General features: G+C 33.0%; 1 long non-coding RNA gene across 1 annotated transcript; it reads right to left on the bottom strand.

Moving 5' to 3' along the window:
• Positions 1 to 15,415: 15,415 nt before the first annotated feature.
• On the bottom strand, positions 15,416 to 16,355 carry LOC134269579 (uncharacterized). The gene is made up of 3 exons (XR_009992607.1): positions 16,173 to 16,355; positions 15,612 to 15,807; positions 15,416 to 15,489 (listed from the first exon to the last, which is right to left on the bottom strand). It is a non-coding gene; the product is annotated as an uncharacterized LOC134269579 (long non-coding RNA).
• Between the last annotated feature and the right edge of the window lie 7,608 nt (positions 16,356 to 23,963).

Below are 23,963 nucleotides of genomic sequence, written 5' to 3'. Positions count from 1 at the left end.
GCAATATCATGAGAATGACACAAATGAAATTTGACTTTATTTTTTGAAATTTTAGAATATATAGAAATTTTCATCACCAAAACAAAAATTTACCTGTTCATTGGTGTCCTTACATATTAATTGGTCTTCGTAGTTCATGGTGGGCTTAGCAAGTGGGTATTCACGGATGAAAGTATTGTTGCATATGGTGCCAGCACCCTAAAAATTCAATGTGAAAGTCGTACATGTACACACTGGTACACACATACTGAAAACAACTATCCATTATTATGGCAACTTTGATTTTACTTTGAACTTACGAGTGATTGTCAAAAACATCAAAGTTCAAAAGCAACACAAAATTGGCTGAACAATACGAAATACGCACACTGAAACATGAAGATCTAGTATTTTCTTTTGAACGTGAACTAATGCGTTTTAAACTTAAATTATTCAGTCAATGTACACGTATTCTCACCTGCTAATACCAAAGGCATGTCCGTATTATTTGATTCATTGATGTGATGATCTTCGTCGTGAAATAATCATGAAAATTGACGTTCAGATTTCGGATCACCATCATGTTTACACCACAGCGGAAACACGTGGTTATTTCAATTCGTATCAACTCATACAGTGATGAGTCGTATTAATTTATAAATGCGAGTTTTTGTATTGTTAAATTTCGTGCCAATATAGATCTAACTAAATTGCAATTTAAGTATACAGTATAACAAGATACAACATTATTAAAAATCTGATTTTTTTTTTAGTAAAGATCGACGATTAGGGAATCTACAATTTTATCAACATTGTACATAACGTTATATCACTACATGAAATATATATACATCATTACATGTAGATGAATAAATTAACATTTCTTATTCACAAAAGGCAGAACGATAGTATATATTTGTTTTTTGAAATCTATTTTTTTGTATTATGAATTTATTTAAGTAAAAAATATATTTAAATGGTCAAAAAAGTCTTATAAAAGAATTTGTTGTTTCGAGTAAGACGCAACAATAATCGACCTTGACGTTACATGTAAATATTGACCGATTTTTCCATAAAAACTATGCGAAGATCACAAATTCAAATTATCGTAATTAAGAAAATACTGAGCGTAAGAAGGCCTTTAAGGGCTTGTTGGAAAGGAATTTTTCTCTACTTTTACCAGCTTTATTTTGTTTTCCCTATTTCAACACAGAAATAAACGTAAAACTGAGCTTTGTTTAAACATTACGAATAAAATCGAGAAAAAATACATAAGTGCAAGAAAATTCTTGTTTTTAAAATATACTTTAAAGTAATAACAATAATTTTTACATATTTTAAAAGCAGAGAAAATATGCTTTAAGAATATACCATACTTTCCTTATAAAGTTAATCAGGAAAAAAATGTCAATCGTCTGGAAAATCGGCAATTGCTTTGGAAAATTACGCCATTTTCAAAAAGTCACGTTTGTCTTCACAACGTAAAATCGATTAAATACCGGCAATCAAGACATAATCTTTTTAGATATTTTAAAAGTAGAGAAAATTTCCAAAAAGATGATATATAGTTTATATACCTTCGTGCTACCATAAAATAGATACGGAGATCTTATTTTCGCGAAGTCGTGTTTTAACGCGCCATCGGTCAATTTGACCGGTACGGAAGTGAAGGGGTTAAACGATTCTGACATAAGGATACATGAAATGTAAAAAACTACTTCGACTCTAACGTTGTAGTGAAATGGTTGGAGGAGTTACGTCCCGTTACTTGTTTATATTATAATAGCTAATCAATGTAAATATTGTAATTAATTGGTCAATTGACAAAAGAATTATACAAGTATTATTGATAAATGATGTTCTGTTAGAAAATAATAATAGTGTTGCCAAAAGAAAGGCAGTCTGTTGTATTTTATCAATATGATATCTGATAACTTATGATCATTGATTAAGTTGAGGTACAAGGGGGCAGTACAGCCAACTGGCTCGTGTCTCCACTTTGGTACAGAAACCAATTGGTGTATCGATCAAATCGGATTGTGCAAAGTTGCTGTAATTAGTGACTTGTTAAAATATAGTTGTGTGACGTTAGCTATAGGTTTGTCATTAGGACAGAGAAGCTCTTACAAAGTAAAATCATACTGTGTAAGTATATTGTAGCCACTTGGCTAGAGTTATAATGGCAACTTGGTAAGCAGTAAGACACCAGGCACTGTGTTAAAGGCTAAATCAAGAGGCACCAGGCAGGTGGCTGTTGACTCATATAGTCAGTTGTATAGTGAGGCAATTGTCATATGGAACCAGGCAGATGCCGGTATTAACTGAAGATATATAATTGTACAAAGCACTTAGGTCATTTGATTTAAAGACACCATGCAGGTGTCATATTATTATCTGTATATATTGCATTCAATCGTATCCCCAGTAAACCTCGGTAATCCGAGCACGGACCTACTGACCGCTCAGGTCCGACACGTTACGGTAGAACGTTGCAATTGAGTGTCAATCTTAAAACTTAATTTCCGTTTCACTGCTTTAGTGTAACTGGGCTAGATATGATATGTAATGTGTATAATGTGTTACATATACTTTCTTAACGTCGAAATAAAATAAAGGCGCTAAGAATGTTTTATTTTTGAAATTTAATTGAAGCTATCATACCTATTTAATAGATCAGTCCAAAGAAAAGGCGCGAATATTTACTCGTGGCGTTTGGCACGAAATTATGAATGCTTTTTTTTAATTCTTAGACAGGTGAACTGTTGCAAAAGTATACACAAGTATATTTAGAGCAGTACTCCCAATAGCTTAATGGTTAGCGCGTTGGGGATAAAAAAGTATTTTTTAAAAAAGCGCATTCACTTTGGCGACATGGGTTCAATCCTCCTTGTGACCAAAATTTTGAATCTCTTTTCAGCTCGATTTTACGTGGGTTTCTTTTCCTAAAGCGGACGGAAGACCTCTCGTTGCTCGCAACGAGATCGTTTCTAGTTCTTATTATTATTATCATTAAGGTCTTCCGACTTCCTTCGGAAGACCTTATTGTTTTCCTTCGGTTTCCTATTATTATTAAGGTCTTCCGACTTCCTTCGGAAGACCTTATTGTTTTCCGTCGGTTTCCTATTATTATTAAGGTCTTCTGACTTCCTTCGGAAGACCTTATTGTTTTCCGTCAGTTTCCTATTATTATTATTATTCTTTTTTCATTTCCATGGCGATATCTCTGCTGTGACTGTACGGATTTCAAAGATTTTTACAGGAATGATGCACCAGGTTAATATCTCCAGACGTGTTTTTTATTTTTTCAAAATTTTCTTGCGTTCGCGATTTTTGGGGAAATTTGTATTTTTTAAATTGATTTTTGTACACAACTTTTCTCGAAAACGGCCAAAGATATGACATTGAAACTTATGGACATGAAAGACCATCACATGTAGATGTGCCGAACGTCCTTCATTTTTTGTCGTTCCTACTTCCGGTCGCAAACGGAAGTGAATTCAAAAAGTCTAATTTTTCAACTTTTTTGTTTTTCAATATTTTTCTTTCGGATTTACAGGGTTTATAGAGCGTCTTCAAAGATATCTATATATGTTTTATTTTTTTTATGCGTGCGTTTATTGCAAAGATATGACCGAACCAAACTTTGTCTTAATGTCGGGGGTTCGAATCCCGCTCGGGGCGTTCCCCAAATTTTTTCTTTGTTTTTGTCTTTTTTCAGTTGCAAATTTCTTTTCACTCCTTTATAACATGTGTGGAAGATTTTGCCGATTTTTAAAAGCTATATTTGGAGATATTTTGTGAAATACCTGGAACAATCACGATCTGTGTTGAGAAACTGCTGTAAATGAACGTAAACGAAAAAATACATTACGAAATCTATTTCATGGGATGACGCAGACAATATGGAAAAAGAGAAGTCGGTCGGAAGACCTGCTTGTTGCACCAGCAACAAGAACGCATCTAGTATTCTTCCTATTTTCGTATTGACCAAATTTTGGAAATGACCTTTGTCCGGTCCATTTCTCCAGAACAGATTAAGATATGTAAGTTAACTGTGTCAGATATCATAGATCATGACTTGAAGATTTGTCCATTAACATTTTTTCCGTCGTCAATACTTCCGGTCGTCACAGAAAAGGGAATTAAAACTCGATTTTGAACATTTCTTTGTCTTTCTTTCTTCTTTTTTCTGTGATATTCATGGTGAAAGTTAAAGCCCCTTTTTGATGATTTCACGTATAAACAGTTTCTTGATTTGATTAAGAAGGAATGAAATATCTTTGAATACCTGAGAACTTTCGCAAACGTAGGTTCAACGTTTCCTTAAACACTAAAAATTATTCATTTCATTTTCTCATAAATAGACTTCGCGGGGGGAAAACCCATTGTGCAATACACAAGTGTGCAGGTCAAGTCTTTGACGCGATGGCGAGAGGACCTGTAGAAAAAACTTCCCTGGTTCAATTGAGACAAGATTTTAGTAAATAGAGTGTGTATATTGAATATATTATATGTGTTCATCTTATCCCCCCCCCCCATTTCTTTTTTGTGAACTGTAAAAGACCTAGCTACCACCTTTCTCACATATTGAAATGAATGCCAATTCGGCTTTAATTTTTACATTCTACATAAACTGACCTTGACATTTACATAACAAGACACTCTTCTTAAAGTAAAGAAAATGATAAAGCTTAATTCTTTTTACAAAATAATGGTAATTTACAAGTCTATATTTAAGAACCCCCCCCCCCTCCCGGAAGCGTGCAGACAGGTAGACTTCGCAGATATAACATCTACAACGTACAATTAACGTTTTAAAAGTTTCATTCATAAAAATCAGTTCCCCTGATGTCATCTGATAATGTGTCATCATTCATTCTTCCTATGTTTTGTATGTAGAATTTATAATTATTTAATTTAATTTTCTTTTTTTATCTTGAGAAAATAAAGATTTTCAGCTGCATTTATTAGCATTTCGCGTTTTCTTGTATATATCTATTACTTGCAAATGAATAATGTCATTAAATAATACAGAAGAAATCAAACTTTATTTCCATCTTTTTTATTCATTCATAAATCCTTGGATCCGCTCCAATAGCTGCGCGATGCCCTCACCGCTACAGTAAACAAAACATTCATAACGCCGAAAATGTCCATGATTCCGCTGAACTAAGAAAGTTTACACGTGGTTTGTCATCTCATAACAAACATCAGACCTGCCCAATGCAGGATTGCTCGAGTTAAAGAGGAAAATTCAGGAATTATTTTCCGTCAGCCATTTTCTGACGTGAACCTATGCGACAATTTGTAATTAAGGTCTTCCGTCTCCAACGGAAGACCTTCTTGTTATTCTTCGGTTTCTTTTTCCCTATTATTATTATTATTATTATTATTATTATTATTATTCTTACCGATTTTGTGCATGCGATTTCTCGTAAACTACCGGGCCGATTCTCATAAAACTTTCACATCTGATAGGTACTGATCTGAACCTTATTGGAAATTTTTTTCGTTGACGCCGTCACTTCTGGTCGTGAGATAAGGACAATTTCCTGATTTGAAAATGCAATTTTGTCTTGATTTAGTAGCGAAAACTGCTTAAGGACGTTCGATCCTGATATTTTGAGCGTATTTCACGCAGGTCCTTTATTCATAAAATTAAGCATCATTTTTAGGTTCTAGCAAAAAAACTGGATTCTAAAATGCAAATTAAACTATATTCAATGAAAAAACCGCGATTAAATTCCATTCAAGTAGAATTAAGCTAGGGACTATATTTTGTGGCGGAAGGTTTTTTAGACGAAAATGGTCAGTTTTTTCAATTTGAACTATTATAGTACTGTTAATTTTGGATGCCTATTTTTCCATTCTGGTTGCACACAAAGTTGTTTTTTGCAGTGAAATCTGTTATGCTGGTTCTGAAATATCTATTAAATTATTTCTCATGAATTCTATCAACAAAGTATGACAAATTTAATAAATATATTCTGAAAATCCGGGAAAAAATTTAGCCAATTTTAACGTAAAATTCACACTTTTTCAGTAATATCTGAAAATGTACATCATATACCCCCACTTTTGATGTTCTTTTCTAAATATTCAAGATAACTTTGACCTATTTGCTTAAATTCAGAAAAAGTTTAAGACTTTAAAATAATTTTCTTGTTTATTATATTTCAATGCCGGAAAAATAACATTTTATTAGTGCAGAAAGGTCAAATAATTGATTATGCGAAGCAATTTGAAATTTTTTCTTAGTCACAATTTTTAAGTGTCTATTTTTAAACAGACTTAGAGTTCATTTTGTTTCATGCTTTAATTGGATAAAAATATTGGAGGGAAAACGTCGAAGATGTAATTTTTAATTAAGACACAAATTTCAGTGCAGAAAGGTCATATTAAATGTATTGTAGCGCTAAAAGAAGAATATTGATCCCCATTTTTTGATTTGAATTTTAATTAAGCTATGTATATAGAAACTAAAAATATACTTGGCAAAAAAAGTTTAAGACTTTAAATATCAGGATCGAACGTCGTTAAGATATGAACTGAAGATTAATTGGAGATGATAGTTCATGACTTATAGCGTTGCAGAATTGCCTTTTCGTACGTCGTCATTACTTCCGGTCGATACCGGAAACAAATTTAAGAAACACAATTTTTCAACTTTTCTTTTTTAATATTTTTGTTTTAGAATTGAATCGAGACCCTTTTGCAGAAGCGAAATATGTAATTTGTTTGAAAATCGAAAAAGCCAATCTCGAGATATATGCATTTGAAAACGCGAAGCGGCGATCTCAATGGCTAAATGGTTAGCACGTTGGATTGTCACGCGGGCGACCCGGGTTCGATCCCCCATGTGACCAAAAAATTTTATCATTTTTTCTGCTTGATTTTTTGATATTTTTAAATTTTAAACCAATTGGAACAATATATTATAAACTTTTAAGCATATATTGCGTAATAAGGGGTCACAAGGGGCCAGAATATCACATCTTTGAAGCTTTATATCTCAAAAAGGGGGAATATTTTGATAAGCAATATTGAACAAAAGATGGTCAGAATAATGTTCTAAACAATATGCATACTTTGAATTTTTGTAAAACGGCCCCATTAAGGACTTGTAGGAGTGGCCTCTAAATATTTTCATTGAGCATATCTCCACAACGAATAGAAATCTCTGAATAAGTGTCGAACAAAAAATCTTCAAAATCACAAGACCTTTCATTTGATATCAAAAAAAAGGGGCTGACCCCTCAAATTAGGGGCTCAGAGGGCCAAAAGTCTTTTATCTATAACTCTCTAACGATCAATATTTTGTTATACATTACTGAAGCAAAAGTGTTTATCTTAACGATTTGCAACAATATATGATGATATTTTAATAATATATTACGTAATTAGGGGTCACAAGGGGCCAGAATATCACATCTTTGAAGCTTTATATCTCAAAAAGGGGGAATATTTTGATAAGCAATATTGAACAAAAGATGGTCAGAATAATGTTCTAAACAATATGCATACTTTGAATTTTTGTAAAACGGCCCCATTAAGGACTTGTAGGAGTGGCCCCTAAATATTTCCACTTAACATATCTCCACAACGAAAAGAAATATCTGAATTATTGTTGAACAAAAAATCTTCAAAATCACAAGACCTTTCATTTGATATCAAGAAAAAGGGGCTGACCCCTAAAATTAGGGGCTCAGAGGGGCCAATATTCTTTTATCTATAACTCTCTAATGATCAATATTTTGTTATACAGTACTGAGGCCAAAGTATTCATCTTAACGATTTGCAACAATATATAATAATATATTTTTATCATATGTTACGTAATTAGGGGTCGCAAGGGACCAAAATGCTATATTTTTTATGCTTTATGTCTCGAAAAGGGGGAGTATTTTCATAAGCCTTATCAAACAAAAGATGTTCAGAATATCGTGATAAAAATGAGAAACTTTAACTTTAACTAGGGAAAACTCAATGTCATTCTCTTTTAACAAATATCTCAGTCAAAATCACATCTCATCTTATCTAGAAATTCAACGGAAGACCTACTCGTTGCTCGCAACGAGATCTCATCTAGTTATTATTATTATTCTTTTTTTCATTTCTATAGCGATATCTCAGCTGTGACTGTACGGATTTCAAAGATTTTTACAGGAAAGATGCACTAGGTTAATATCTCCAGACGTGTTTTTCATTTTTTCAAAATTTTCTTCCGTTCGCGATTTTTGGGGAAATTTGTATTTTTTAAATGGATTTTTGTACACAACTTTTCTCGAAAACGGCCAAAGATATGAAATTGAAACTCATGGACATGAAAGACCATCATATGTAGATGTGCCGAACGTCCTTCATTTTTTGTCGTTCCTACTTCCGGTCGCAAACGGAAGTGAATTCAAAAAATCTAAGTTTTCAACTTTTTTGTTTTTCAATATTTTTCTTTGGGATTTACAGGGTTTATAGAGCGTCTTCAAAGATAGATTTTGCCGATTTTTAAAAGCTATATTTGGAGATATTTTGTGAAATAATTGGAACAATCACGATCTGTGTTGAGAAACTACTGTAACTCAATGTAAATGAAAAAATACATTATGAAATCTATTTCATGGGATGACACAGCATAGAATGCAAAAGAGAAGTCGGTCGGAAGACCTGCTTGTTGCACCAGCAACAAGAACGCATCTAGTTAAGGTCTTCCGTCTCAACGGAAGACCTTATAGTGATTCTATTGTTTCTTATTATTATTATTATTATTCTTTTTTCTTCTGACCAAATTTTGTGCAGGCGATTTCTCGTAAACTATTTAGTGGATTTCATTGAAAATTTCAGGAATTATAGGTCATTATATGAATTTTATATAAAATTATGTTCGTTGGAAAATTCAATACCAGTGCCAAGTTATGTGCAATTTCCTGATTTTAAAATGCAATTTTGTCTTCGAATGTTCTCAAAAACGGCTTAAGATATTAACTGGAGACTGTTAGAGATGATAGACCATGAGTTATAGATGTGCAATTTTGCCTTCGTTTGCGTCGTCAGTACTTCCAGTCGCTACAGGAAGTTAATTCAAAATGTGCACTTTTTCAACTTTTTTGTTTCTCAATATTTTTGATTGATGTAATAGATGGTTATTAAGACCCTACTGGAAAAGCCTAATATACAATTTATTTAAGAATTGATCAATCCACACACTAGATATTCGCATTTAAAAATCTGAAGTGTGTCCAAGATGGCGGCGGTCTCCGTAAACTCCGCCATTAAGCAAGTCGGGTTCTAGAAGGTCAGCTGAGCGTTTAGATGAACGAAACTTCTACTAAAAAGATTTATGAAATGTAAAGGATTCTTTAGATTTCTACATCGAAATTACGTTGCATTGAGTATAGTTTTAATATGAGGTTTCCTCAAACGTCTATTGAAATTGCTTTTGTCTGCATATCAAAGTAGAATGCAACATGACTACAAGTGGAAATATGATGACTACAATCTTTTGTTTTGCACCAGGGAAAACTTATCCTAAACCATGGTTATAAGTAGTAGCTTTTCAAGAAACTTACCTAACTTAATTTTCACTATGTTTCTGAAGTATTACTTGACTTCTGTTTTATTTTTCCACGCAGGCTTGTGACATATTAAATGAATAGAAAAGACAAAAATAAGAAAAACATTTTTAAAGAGATCGTTTATTAAAGGTAATATAAATATTCTTGTAATAAATGCAAGTTATTGAACATAAATAGTATCAGATTCCTTCACCTTCGGAGGGCGAGTGATTTCTTTTCTCAGTGAATCATTCCAGTCTTTTCATGAACGTGTAACTCATCTCCACTTTGGGGGTAAACAGGATACAAAATTCGTGGAAAATCTTACCGAATTAACTGCTTTAGTGTTACTTGGCCGTATACGATATTATATTTGTATAATGTGATAAATATACATTTTAACGCTCAAAATTCCGGTTATCAGAAGATACATTTCTAATTTTCATTGAAACTATCACATCCATTCAATAAATCAAACATTTCAAAGGATAGCGTTAAGAACTACTTGTGACGTTTTGCACAAAATAATGTATCGTGACCCGACTTAATTAGTAGACAAATTGCGACAAAAGTGCAGAAATATATAGCATTGGCAAGCCTGTATATGGAGTTGCATGGAATAAAAAGTTGAATATATATCGAAAAAAGGAAAGAAAACAGTATCATCTGTTCATCACTAATAGAATATCTATCCTAAAAATTACTGTTAAAACTCAAGTAACAAATTCCGATCTGATCATCTTGATCAAAGTTTGGCAAGCTAGCTCTCATTTTATAATTCCAAACTGAATTTTTAAAAAATGTAATGTATGTTGGAATAAAAAAAAACAATCTCGCGATATTCGAATGTTAATTTGAAGCGGGTTCCCAAAGGTGTAATGGGTACCGCAATGGATTTTCACGCTGGCGACCCGGGTTCGATCCCCTGTGTTTCCGATTTTTAAAATCACTTTTTTCAGTTTGATTTTACTTTTTTTTTCTGAATCGGACGGAAGACCTCTCGTTGCTCGCAACGAGTTTCTTTTCTAGTTATTATTATTTTTCTTCCTGGGAAAATTTTGTCCGCGAGTGATCTTGTAAACTACACATTCGACTTAGGTGAAACCTTTTTAGGGTAAATAGGCATGTTATGTAGATTTGCGGAATCAAGGTCATTTTGCGCGCACGTGCTTGCAAGAGCACGCACGTGCAAAACTTGAAATGACCAATATATAATGGATATAACAGTAACTTTTCTATTTTTAGACGAAATGTTTTGAAACTCATAATGTAAGGATATATGAGTAGTATGCACAAGATGACATGGTCAAAATAGCAAGATCGCATGTGCAAGCATGTGCGCTTCGCTCTGATTGGCTGAAACTAAAGTCTCAATATCTCTCTTGTTTTTTGATAAAATCATTTGAAATTTTTAACATAGTCATACATTAGGGAGATCTACAGCCCGTAATAAAAGAAATATCATGAAAGACAAGATGACATGGTCAAAAAAGCATGATCTCATGCGCATGCATGTGCGCTTCGCTCTGATTGGCTGAAACTAAAGTCTCAATATCTTTCGTGTTTTTTGACGAAATCCTTTGAAATTTTAAACATAGGCATGTATTAGGATATCCTACAATAAGATATATAGCAATTATCATGAAAACGCGTGCATGCACGTGCGCTGCAATCTGATTGGCTTATGCTTTAAATAGCTATAACTCCCTTGGTTTTCAACCAAACAGGATGGGATATGGAACATGGATAGATATAATGGACTTCTACAAGAATATATGGACACCATGCACATGCATACATGTACATGTACGTGCTCTGCAATCTGATTGGCTGAAACTTTAATCAGCTATAACTCCCTTGGTTTTCAACCAAACGGGGTAGGATTTAGAACAAAGATAGATGTATTGGACTTCTACAAGAAAGTATGGTCGCCATGCTCATGTGAGCACGTGCGTGCACGTGAAATGAGTAAAATCAAAAATACACTTGAATTAGCGTATTTTTGAATACTTTTGGATAAAATACTTTGATATTTAGTATATTAAAATCTAAAGATTGTGAAGACAAGATTATATGGTCATTACGCACGTGCATTCACATGCGCACGCGTGCAATGCTAAAATTTGAATGAACTTGGTACACTTCTGGGTAAACGTTGTTAAAGTCTCAAATGCATAGAGTTTGTCTTATTTAATGAAGCTTATAGGGAATATGGCACCAAAAGGGAGTTGGGGAGCGTTTGGGGAACATCTGTAACGGTCACCGTTACAATTAGCACTAGTTCATATTGATAATGTAACAACATTAATAAACGCATGTAAAATGCACCAACAGATCTATCATTGTTCATAAGCACACTTAGTAAAATTGCACCTTTTCTTTAAAGTTGTTTACAATATTCAATTACAATGTTTCAACTGGTCCTAAATTAACCAATAATATAAAATCATTTAACATATTGCATCAGCAATAATGTTATTACACTAGATATGGTTACAGAAAAAATAACCTATAGTTAATATTCAAAACCTGTACACAACTAGTAAGTATGCATATTTCATCATGATGGAAAATTTTGGACGAGAAGTGACTGTACTTCACATGTACTTCACATGGTATGGATGACAAGTATGGTTTGAAATATTTATCAGAACAATTCTAATTTTGGAAAAAGAGAATTTCAACAATACTCAAGATCAAAATCAATATTCTGAATGAACAGATCTTTGAAAGTATATATACAACAAATTAACAATATTTCTTCTTTGCAATGAACATTTGCCCTTGTATTTGAAATTAACATTTAGAATTTGGTTTCAACTTGAATTGTCCTGTCACAGAGTTCTTTGTCAAAAATGGAAAGTGCTTTCCAGGTTGGTTTTTTTCATTGCGACCTGCAAAGCTGCATAAGAATTTCCCAACGAGGCCATCTGGTGAGACACCCTAGTAAGATCTTTCTTTATCAACAAAGAGGCCGCATTTTCTTGCACTTTCCCCCGTCTCCCTCTTGAAGTTCCTGTATTGACAGCAGAAATTGTAAAAAAAAATTATTTTTAACTGAAAGAAGTACATGTATTAATCTGACAACTTTTTGATTCAATGACAAACCAGCATTCTACCTAACGAGCTATTTGATATCCTATACTAGAGCAGTGCTGATAGTAAAAGTACTCGTAAGTGCCATATCACATGTGTTCAACCTCCTCAATTCCAATTAATTAAATATTGTTAGCAATTTACCCATCTTCAGTTTTATTGTAAATGTTTTTCAGCCTGAAGCTTTAATAAATATTTCCAGGCAAATCCCAAACCATTACACACCTTATAGCATGTGCATTATAGGTACGACCATGAATTAGAGCTTCGCTTTTAAGCAAAGCAGCAGATGGCCTCAAAACGAGATCCGCCATGACGTTTATTTAAACCAGTTTTTGGAGCTAGCTTGTCCTTGAGTCCTCTCCTCAATTGCAACAATTTCTTCTGCGTTTACCTAAAAGTACATTATAAGTAAATGTAATTACATGTTATTTTCTTAACCTAGAATGAAATTATCTTACCTAGGGAACTTACAAAGGAAAACACTGTAGTAACGTGAAAAAGAACAAGAAATCTGTGAGCCAGTGCTCAAGAGTAATACCCCTGCTCTGTTGTAAATAAGCACTATCATGTTAATATACACAAGTTCAATTACAGGCAGATGCACAGAAAAATATGAAGTTGACATCAGATTCATATCAAAATTAATCCCACCATATAGCATGCCTCAACAAAGAGCATAATCAAATTTCAAGCATCTGCTATGAATAGCTAATGAGAAAACTGTGACGAAAATTTGTAATGTATGAAACGACAGACGCACAGACAAACAGGAAGTTGATATCCGATTTGAACAAAAATGTATCCCAACATATGGCAAACTAGAGAAGATTGTGTTAAAATTTCAAGCACCTACGATGAGTAATTGCTGAGAAAACTGAGACGAAAATTTGTTACGGATGGAGCTATGGACACACAGACAGCTAGACAGACAGACAGACACACAAGGGTAAAACAGTATACCCCCTCTCCTTTGGAGCAGGGGTATATTTTGGAGCGGGGGTATAATTATTTCACAGAGGTTCATATGACAGATTTCATAGATGCCCTCATAGTTTATAGCTAACTTGTTTGAATTTTATATTGTGTACATTGAACTAGTGTCTAAATTAGTATAATCATTTTAAATTTGTTACATTGATGATAAAATAGTGTTTCTGGTCGGCTGTGATTTTATGATTTTGGACTAAGAATTTTTAATAGAGAATAAAATAATACCTACATCAACAGCATGCCAATCAAAATTGATGCTGTGGGGGTTTATGTCCCAACATTCAGAATTGAAATGTTGGGTCATAGCGCGCGGCGACATTTTTCGAGGTTTGAGTAACAAAATGCTCCCTAATTTTTAGGCAACAATTCAAACACATGCATGTATATGTTACATTTCATAATGCAGACTTAATTTTTACTCAGTACAGAGGCTACTTTTGCTTGTATCAGAAAACTTTCAGATGGATAGTAAGATTCACATATTTTTGGTTCAATAGAATTTTTGCAAAGTTTTAAAAATTTATATAAAGTTTCTGGGAAACATTTGTTAGATTCTACAATGATTAATTTTTAACATTTACACAATCAGAAAATTGTAATTAGACACCATTACATTGAAAGAAATATTGAAAAATTGAAGGGGGGGGGGGGTAAGAAATATGTTCCATTTAATTTCCTATTATTAATTTTATCACACACAAAAAAAATTGAATAAATCAAATACTACAAAATAAATCATGAAGGATACCTAACACCCCAAACAAAAACTTAAAATCGTTAGAGTCATGATGTGACAAGTGGGTATTTAGGAGAGGGGGGAAAAATTCAATATACTTCACTTGAGACTCTGTTGCTTCATCTTAATTAATATCATCTTATTTTAACCACTAAACTTAACAATAATTTCAATATAACCAGATAAAATCAGCTGTTATCAGTTATGCTTTGTAGTTTCGTTTTTTACTTTCGTTTTTAAAAAAAACGATCCCAATTTTAATACTGTTTGTTTATCATATCATTGTATTTATTTAATTAATTTCTTTTTTTAATAAAATGATATTTAATTAACCCCTAAATCTATGTGGTTCACCATGCATATACCCCCTTCAAATGGATACGCATAATCCCCTAACTGCTCCAGGCATGTTACCTGGGTTCATTCTACCTATTCCCACTTTTTGAAAATCATGTAGAAAAAGGTAAGATTTTATGTGGGAATAGGTGGAATTTTGTGTAAACAAATAATTAACTATGTTCTTAAATTTAGGTATTAAGTTGCTTTTTCTTGTAAGATCTTTTTATTATTTCAAAAATCCGATTCGAAATAAATCAAATTTTCTCATAGATGTATTAATTATTTTCTGTCTTAAAATGTACAAAATACAGGTAAATCTAAACGTCTATTGTTATTTGCAAGTGGGAATAGGTGGAATTGAGATTTTTATAAAGCGGGAATAGCTAGAAGACACCGTTACCTGTACAGCTGTGTCAATGTGTGCGTTCAAGCGTGAAGTGATTTCCTGTAGCTAATTAACACCTCGGATACAGACACTAATTGAATAAACAAGTCTGATGTTCATATCCCGATTTATAAAACACAAATCAGAAAAAATTAGGATGAATTTTCAGATCTTTCTTGTGGGGACAAACATGCTTTATTAATATTGGGTCAAAAAATGGGGATGATCAATTTTGCGGGTGAAAACAATGACATGCCGTGGGTCATTATGAGTGGGGGGTGAGAGGTCAGTTTTGCGGGTGTGACTCACTGAATGCGGGTCACTTGGCAGGTCTGCATCAACAGCTTGTTGAGTTGTACCTAGTATTCTGTGAAAGGTCTTTCTAAGTAGTCATGGTCAGCAAGCACTGCTTTCTATTAAAAAAAAATACTAAAAGGGAAAAGCTAATAACCATGCATGAACAGTTTAATTTTCATTAATTTGCAATGCTTCAAAATACATAAATATATCATATATAACCAAGTGAATGATTTACCTTAATATCTGCTCGCTCAATGAGATATCTAAATGTTAGATTCTCTGAGGTCTCAGAACAGTAGTTGATGACCATATTTCTGACTCTGTGACAGGGTACACAGCCTTGTATCTTAAATGTTCAGGACGTGGATCATAAAAGATATCGTCATTCAGTCTACACTTCCTGGAAAGATTTTCAGCTTTCACAGGTGATCCTAAATGGTAAAATTATATATTAATGTTCAGAAAACCCAAATATGTGATAATTATCATGGTTATTTAACAACAATTTTAAGAATATATTATATGAGTGACTGTGAGGTGTGATACAAGTTGTATATTTCCTTGTAACTTATTGATTAAAGTCGTTTGTAATTTGAAACTGCATATAATTGTTTAATTGCTCCTTTAATGTTAATTCATATATGCATATGAAACACCTTGTACTTACTTGACTTAAGAAACACTAAAGAGCACATGAATTTTCATGATCAACTTGACTTTCAAAGTGGGGGACATTGGTGATATAATAAAAGGTTTAAACTGTTTTGTAAAAGCAATCTTTATTCATAGTTTTTACCTGAGTATGAATGTTTAGGCTCGTGAAATGTTTGTAGATTTTCTGTGCAGGATCTTTTGACTTAAAGCCCCTTTCCGTCACTTAATTACAATAACATCAGTGCAACTGCACCAAGGGGCTTGCAGGTGCCATGTGGTCCTCGTCCTGCAGGACATTCACAGTGACTATTCTTTATGTATGGCACGCCAAATTCACAAAAATGAGATAAACCTAGTTTCACAATTGATAAACTAGGTTTATCGACTGTAAACTATAGTTTACAAACTGTAAACTACAGTTAACGATTCGTTAAGTATCGTTAACGATTCGTTAAGTATAGTTTTCATCTGTAAAACTATATTTAACGGTTGTTAACTATAGTTTACGAGTGCTAATCTAAGTTTACCTGTCTGTTATAAGCGTTAACAATAGATTATGTTGATAAACATAGATTCACATTTGTAAACTATAGTTTACAATCGTAAACTATAGTTAAGAGTTGTTAATCATAGTTTCACAGATCGTGAAACTATATTTATCAGATCGTTAACTATAGTTAACCGTTTGTAAACTATAGTTTACAAATCGTGAAACTGTATTTATCAGATAATCTATGTTTTGCAATCGCAAATGATTGTTTTCGGTGTTAAGTATAGTTTACGGTTGTGAAACATAGATTATCGCGTTAACTATGGTTTACAGACGTAAAATATAGATTAACGTTGTTAACTATAGTTTACAGTCCGTAAACTATAGTTTACAACCGATAAACCTAGTTTATCAATTGTGAAACTATGATTAGCTCATTTTTGTGAATTTGGCGTGCCATATTTATGTCCCCCGAAGACTTATCAAACTTCATTTTAAAGTTATATGTTACCTGCAATAAATTTGACAAAAATCAACTTAAAAGTAAATAAATTTCTATTCTATATAATCTATGTTTTGCAATCGCAAATGATTGTTTTCGGTGTTAAGTATAGTTTACGGTTGTGAAACATAGATTATCGCGTTAACTATGGTTTACAGACGTAAAATATAGATTAACGTTGTTAACTATAGTTTACAGTCCGTAAACTATAGTTTACAACCGAAAACCTAGTTTATCAATTGTGAAACTATGATTAGCTCATTTTTGTGAATTTGGCGTGCCATATTTATGTCCCCCGAAGACTTATCAAGCTTCATTTTAAAGTTATATGTTACCTGCAATAAATTTGACAAAAATCAACTTAAAAGTAAATAAATTTCTATTCTATATAATAAATCAAAAATTAAATTTTTTTTAACTTAAATTTAGTTTATGTATCATTGTACATGTAAGTAAACCTATACTCTTGTTTTCATAGCTGCTCCAACAATGCCTGTGAAATATAATGCATCGCCCTGCTTCAGATATGAAGCTTCCAGAATCCTGTCATTGTCAAGGAGCAGTCTTCCTTTTTCTATGGTCTTCACATCCCCCGTGCTTTCACTGCTTTGTTTGTCACCTATTGATATTGTTCAAGATAGTTAATAAGACAGGTATATATAATTAAATAAAGAAGCAATGACCAAACTTGTACTGCGCATCAAGAAAAATTAATAAATATTAAATAAGTTTTAAGTATATAGTTAAACAGTCAATTTGTCAATAGACAAGGCTACTTCAGGCAGGTATATAAAGCTACATAGGTAATTCGAGCTATGTAGCTAAAAATCTAGTGATTGTATCAGACCTGGCCTATCGATAATACGTCAATAATACATGTATATACATTGCGAAGAAACTCTGAGGAACGCTTAGTGTGTCAGTGTTACAAAAATAACAGTGCAAATCAGTCAAGACTTTATAATCAACATCACATAATTCATCAATATGCATATGTTTTTAGATTTAAGTCTAAAGAAAGATGTATAGCGTCGATGTTCATGGCACCAAAGTCGCATCCTCTGCCCAGCAACACATTTTGAAGTATTTTGTTGAAACTACTAGTGCTATGGAAAATAACTATATTATAATATATAGTTTTATTTAAATTAATACGTACCTTTCAATTAAATCAGCCTTCCTTCCTCTTGTTGTAGCTTCTCTCTTTCTTAACTCTTCCTTAAGTTGGGGAACAGTTAGCTTTAGATCTAGATATGTTTCGCTTTCCATTTCATTTTTTGTTTATAAGCGTCTCTGTGATGTCTCTGAAGCGTTTTACGAATGCCCTATAGCGACGTAAAATTTAGAACTGATAACAGTCATCAGCGTACCCTTTTTGTACTAATTAGGCAAAAAAAAAATTAATTTTTGGTTCTCAGGCACTCCCTCATCTCTTCCAAGGGTGCCTCATTGACCCTTTTTATTGCTAAATCAATAAAATATAAATACCAAATTACCTCCCTCATCATTTTTTGAGGTTTTGTACAATGTAAAAAGCTGTCTCATCATGTTTTGGGGGCAATAAAAAAGAAAAAAAAGCCTCCCTCCCTCATCATATTTCTTGAAAAAAAGGCCTGAGAACCAAGTAATTAACTTTGCATGGCCTTATATAAGTTGTGCTATTTCCTCAATGATTATATAATAACTGGTCAGTTTTTAATTTTAAAAAGTTTAATACAATCTTCAGTGATTGAAATTCTAATCTTTTTCACATAATTAGAAGAAAAAATGTCTGCCCGATACGTATTGGAAGTTAATTTTTGATACTATATATGAATCTTGATTATTGATACGTATCGATGTATTGATATATTGATACAACCCTAACCAGAAGAATATCTGTTGAATAAAAAGCATGTACATGCATGTATACTTTTATGTTTTTATATGTTTTTTTAAGTAATTTGTTTGTTTGTTGTGAAAACGTCTCTCTCAGGAGTTTTTCACTTATATGGAGACACCACCACTTAAAAATAATGAAGACAAGATGTGTTTGTGAAACCCTCATATGGCAGCTTATGACGAAGGTTGAAGTTTCTCAAATGCTGGTCAAACTCAAGGTCAAGGTCAAAGGGTTTAAATTGTTCGTATCAAAAGGAATTAAAGTCTTTTCATAAGGAATACACATGTGAAAAAAAAAATCCTAGTACTTCCTGTTAAAAAGTTTATTTGAACAAACTTGAATCTACACTTACACTGAGGATGCTGCCATAAAACTATGACCATGCAATCACAACTTTGCTGTTCTCAAGATGAAAAATTAAATTTAAAGATTTTTTCTATGTAATCCTACTTTAATCACCCATAACGGCCCCACCCTTGCCCCAGGGGTCATGATTTGAACAAACTTGAATCTTCACAACCAGAGGATGCTTCCATATAACTACCAGGACCAATCTTGGCTTTGCTGTTCTTGAGAAGAAGATTTTTAAATATTTTTCATATGTACATATTCCTAATTAATTTTAACTTTAATCTCCCATTGTGCCCCTACCCCCGAGGGTCATGGATGCTTCCATATAACTATTAGACCAGTCATGGCTTTGCTGTTCTTGAGAAGAAGATTTTTACAGATTTTTCAGATGTATATTCCTATATGTCAAACTTTGATCTCCCATTGTGCCCCCTACCTCCGAGGGTCATAATTTGAACAAACTTGAATCTATGTACACTTTCAGAGGATGCTTCCATATAACTATGACCAATAATGGCTTTGCTGGCTTTGAGAAAAATTATTTTTCCTATGTATTCCTTTAAATTTTGATACCCTATTGTGGCCCCACCCTTCCCTTCGGCTCAGGTAAGCTAAGGCCAAAAATAAAAAAAGGTGTTTCCTGCTACAGACCTACCCTGTTCTTTTGCACCCGACCCTAAAGTTTTTATTTAGTTTTAGGGGAGAAATTCGAAATTTCATGATCCAAAAGTGAAAAAAAATATATTCAAGTGGTATTTCATGAAATATAAGTTTAAAATATGGACTTTCATAAAACACTACTTATTTTAAATGATAATATTGACCTATGGCATGTTTCATTTGGTTTTGGAATGTTCATATTCAACAAAAAGCATTGGGAAAAAATAAAATAATATTTTCCTACCTACCTACCCTATTTTTTTTCAGGCTGGTAGCAGGAAACAAGACTATTATTTTTTTTGGCCTAAAAAAAAAAAGGTTAATTACTTCACATACTTTGGGATTATGTTTACAATCAATACATGTCATGCAATTTTAATCTTTTAATCAATTTTTTTAATGAGCACTGTAACGTATATATTTATATTTTATTTTATTCAATTTGACAAAAACCACATGTGGCGCAAGTCATACATACAGTAAACAAATATAAAATATATAGTCACATAGATTTTCTTATATTACATGCATCACGTATGAAGTTACACAATCGGATCACGTACACTCGCCCTTTTCCGTAACCGATAAACAGTTATTTGTGGTTACGGAAATGGCCGAGTAATTACGATTGTTTATAGTCTAATATAGACACTCACCTCCTCACGTAGAATGCGATAGTACTTTAGTGGTTTTCACTGTAGTGTATGGGAAGAAGAATATGATTTTTCCCACCAAAATTATCTGGCAAGCGGTAAATCTATTCCTCAAAAGTGTCATTTGATATCTAGAGTTCCGATATTTTGGCACGATATTTTACATTTATTTTGACAAATGTGACAATAACCAGCTAATCTTTTGATTTATTCTGATGTTTAATACTGCATATTAACCAGAAATAATTAGATAAAGTATTACAAGGTATTAAGAAAGAAAAGACAGAAGATAGGAAAATCGCTGTAGCCCCGGTTTTTTAATTTGCCCCGGCTCGAGTTTGCCTACCCATTTTACCAACACTCAACTATTATGACTTCCAAACCCAAAAGTTCCAAAAAATGCTGTGTCAAAAGACGATCTTAGACGTCTCATGAAGGAAAAACTATCTTGTACGAAGGAATCAAAAATCAGTCACCCTTTAGCTAATAGTCTCGTTCAACCAGACGCTCGGCTGTCTCCTAGACTGGTACCCTGACATTGGTTAACGGGCCCAAGCGCCCTAAAAAACCAACGACAGGTAACCACTGCCATTTTATCGCGTCACAGGAAACAGCACTGATGAAAAATCTATATTTAGACTTGCGTAAATCCAGAAGTGCTAAAGTAAATAAAACCTTCTCTCTGCACTCTACACTGCTGTTAACAAAGAAAGTAGACGGATTTTAAGCATCTATAAAACCATAAAGAAGTGCTGCCTCAAAAAACCATTAAATGTAAAGCGATATCACAGGTCCCATATGCATATCCTACCAAAATAATTCAAATCAAGATCTAGGCCTATTGCATGATTAATTTACCTACATATTTACCACTGATATGATAATTAAATCATCGGTTTAGTTATAACACTTGTTCTTTATCATTATTTATGTTCTAAAGTTTACGGGGAATGCTATAACTCGTCTCTCTAACTCCATGTGTTATGGTATGCACCAGGGAGGATTACAATGTTTAACAATACGGAACATTTGAAAGTCCATTGTGACAATACATTGTAAGTTAATGATATACTCAGTTAATAAAGTCCTTACTATGATGTTTGAATAATTTCACCGTATTCAATTGCTCTATTCATCAAGAAAGATATGCTACGTTTGTTTTCTCTGTTATTTAAATCGCTGGATCCACCTAACATTCTTCTCTGCAAGCATTGATGCTATTTATTTTTGGAATGCGCAGTACTATGCGCGAAGCAAGCAGTGAGTTTTTCCACTGTCATGGCGGCGGAGGTTACCTGTCCTTGTAATTCCTAGCGGCAGCGACTGGAATCAAGGGCAGAGAACCAGTGCTAGGCTGTCTCCGTGAACTCCGACCAGCAGAGAGTCTGGTAAAGAATCACGTAAGCGTTTGTAACCGTCAGAGGGCGCTATCTTGTTTTCATTTTAAAAGTCCTTTTTGTAAGCAAACGTTATATACGTTTTTTCTGCTTAATTCTTACTTTATATTAATAAACTGGTCATTAATTAGGGATACCAAACGAGAAATTACAATATCAATCGAAGGAATGTGTATTACACAGGTAGAGCTACACTACTTTCACTTTTGCTTTCGTACAGAATATTTGCAAGACATTATAAAACACACTTACCTATAACTGATGGGCATTACCGTAAACAATTCCTCTCTAACGGTTTTAACTTTTAGACACATAACTTTTACATCTTTAAGTTATATTTCTGCTGATTAATCATGTATTTGTTTAAATCTTGTAGGTGTGTTCTTTTCAGCCAATCAAAAACTTTACCAGAATTTCGGTAAGCCTCGCTTTGGCGTTACAAGCGATATCACGTATCTTTACCAGACCCTCTGGGTGGTCGGAGATTTACGGAGACAGCCGAGGGTCTGGTTGAACGAGACTATTTAGCTAAGTGAGTTTACGGAGGGTGCGTCGATTTACCCAAAAGGACCCAAAAGAACCCAAAAGGAACCCAAGAGGACCCAAAAGGACTCAAAATGAATATATTAATTATTATGATATGAAAATTAATAATTTGAATTTATGAATATTATAATAAAAGTTGAAAAAAAACATAAATTTCTATTGTTGTGACTTTTCTTTAAAGCCGCTTCATCCGAAACAGGCACATATTATCTTAAACAATAAAAATATGTAATTACATAGATAATATATAAAAATTAATTATAAGATTGATTTAATAGTTTATTACAACAATCCTTACATGGAAAACATAGACCAAAAACCTTGTTGACAAACAGCAGTTCCTGACGGGAAGTTAAGATCACCTTTGAAAAAAATACTTTTATCGGTTATATCTAATTCTGAAGAGAATTCAAACCCGAGTATTTTTTCCATTAGTAGAATCCTTAAGTCATGTTATATCTTTTAAAAATTAAGAAATTAATTGAATATAATCCATAGTAATTTTTATACTAATATGCATATTTACAGAATAAAGGAAAATCAGATATTTTTAAAGATTTTTTAAAAAGGGAGTTTAGTAACGAGGGCTAGAATATTGCCCGTGTACACATTGTTGTGGAAAAAATGCTCGGGTTTGTTCTTCATGAGTTATACTTGTAAGCGATAAATTTAATTTTTCGAAGGTGATTTCACGCAATGTAAACAAAGTAAACAAAGGATTATTTTTTTGTGTGACCTAACAAAAATTATTTTTTTAACTTTTGAATTTTGATATCTTTACAAAGAAAAAGACTTTGGGGATATAATTTGACAAAAGTTGAAATAATTTATGGACAATTATTTTTCAAGAAGAAAAACGAATATTTTTTTTTAGCGATTAGAATCGGAGCAAGCGGCTTTAAGAAATAACATACGCCTTATATAGCACATCAAACACTATATCTGGTCAGATATGCTTTGTTGTATTTTTGCTAAAAATAACAAAGTATTTATATATTATATTAATTTCTACTTCCATTTTACCATATATTACTATATGATATGTAATGAAAAAATAATTTTTATTTTTTTGACTTGTTCTAGGCATATGGTATCGCGGGTGGGTGGAGTGGGGGACCCCCATCCCCCCCCCACACACACACACACCCCACCCCCAAAAATACACAAAAAATGTTTTATTTTTAATAAAATATGACAGTGTTCATTGAATACCCATTTAATCTCTTTATTTCAAGTCCTTTTGGGTAGTTTTTAATTTCCCTTTGGATTCCTTTTGGGTTCTTTTGGGTCCTTTTGGGTAAATCGACGCACCGGTTTACGGAGGGTCTTCAAACTGTCAAATGAATAATAATTAGTGTTGCCCAAAGACATTATATACCCGATTCTCATTATATCACGGGTTTCATTGTACCGCGGTATATCGCAAAATAGACCTCAAATTAAACGATGCAA

Source organism: Saccostrea cucullata, unplaced genomic scaffold (genome assembly GCF_032062105.1).
Source record: "Saccostrea cucullata isolate Sc308-1 unplaced genomic scaffold, CSIRO_AGI_Scuc_v1 ctg9306, whole genome shotgun sequence".
Taxonomy (NCBI): domain Eukaryota; kingdom Metazoa; phylum Mollusca; class Bivalvia; order Ostreida; family Ostreidae; genus Saccostrea; species Saccostrea cuccullata.
The sequence above is the reverse complement of the archived record's forward strand: the minus strand, read 5'-3'. Positions and strand labels throughout refer to the sequence as shown.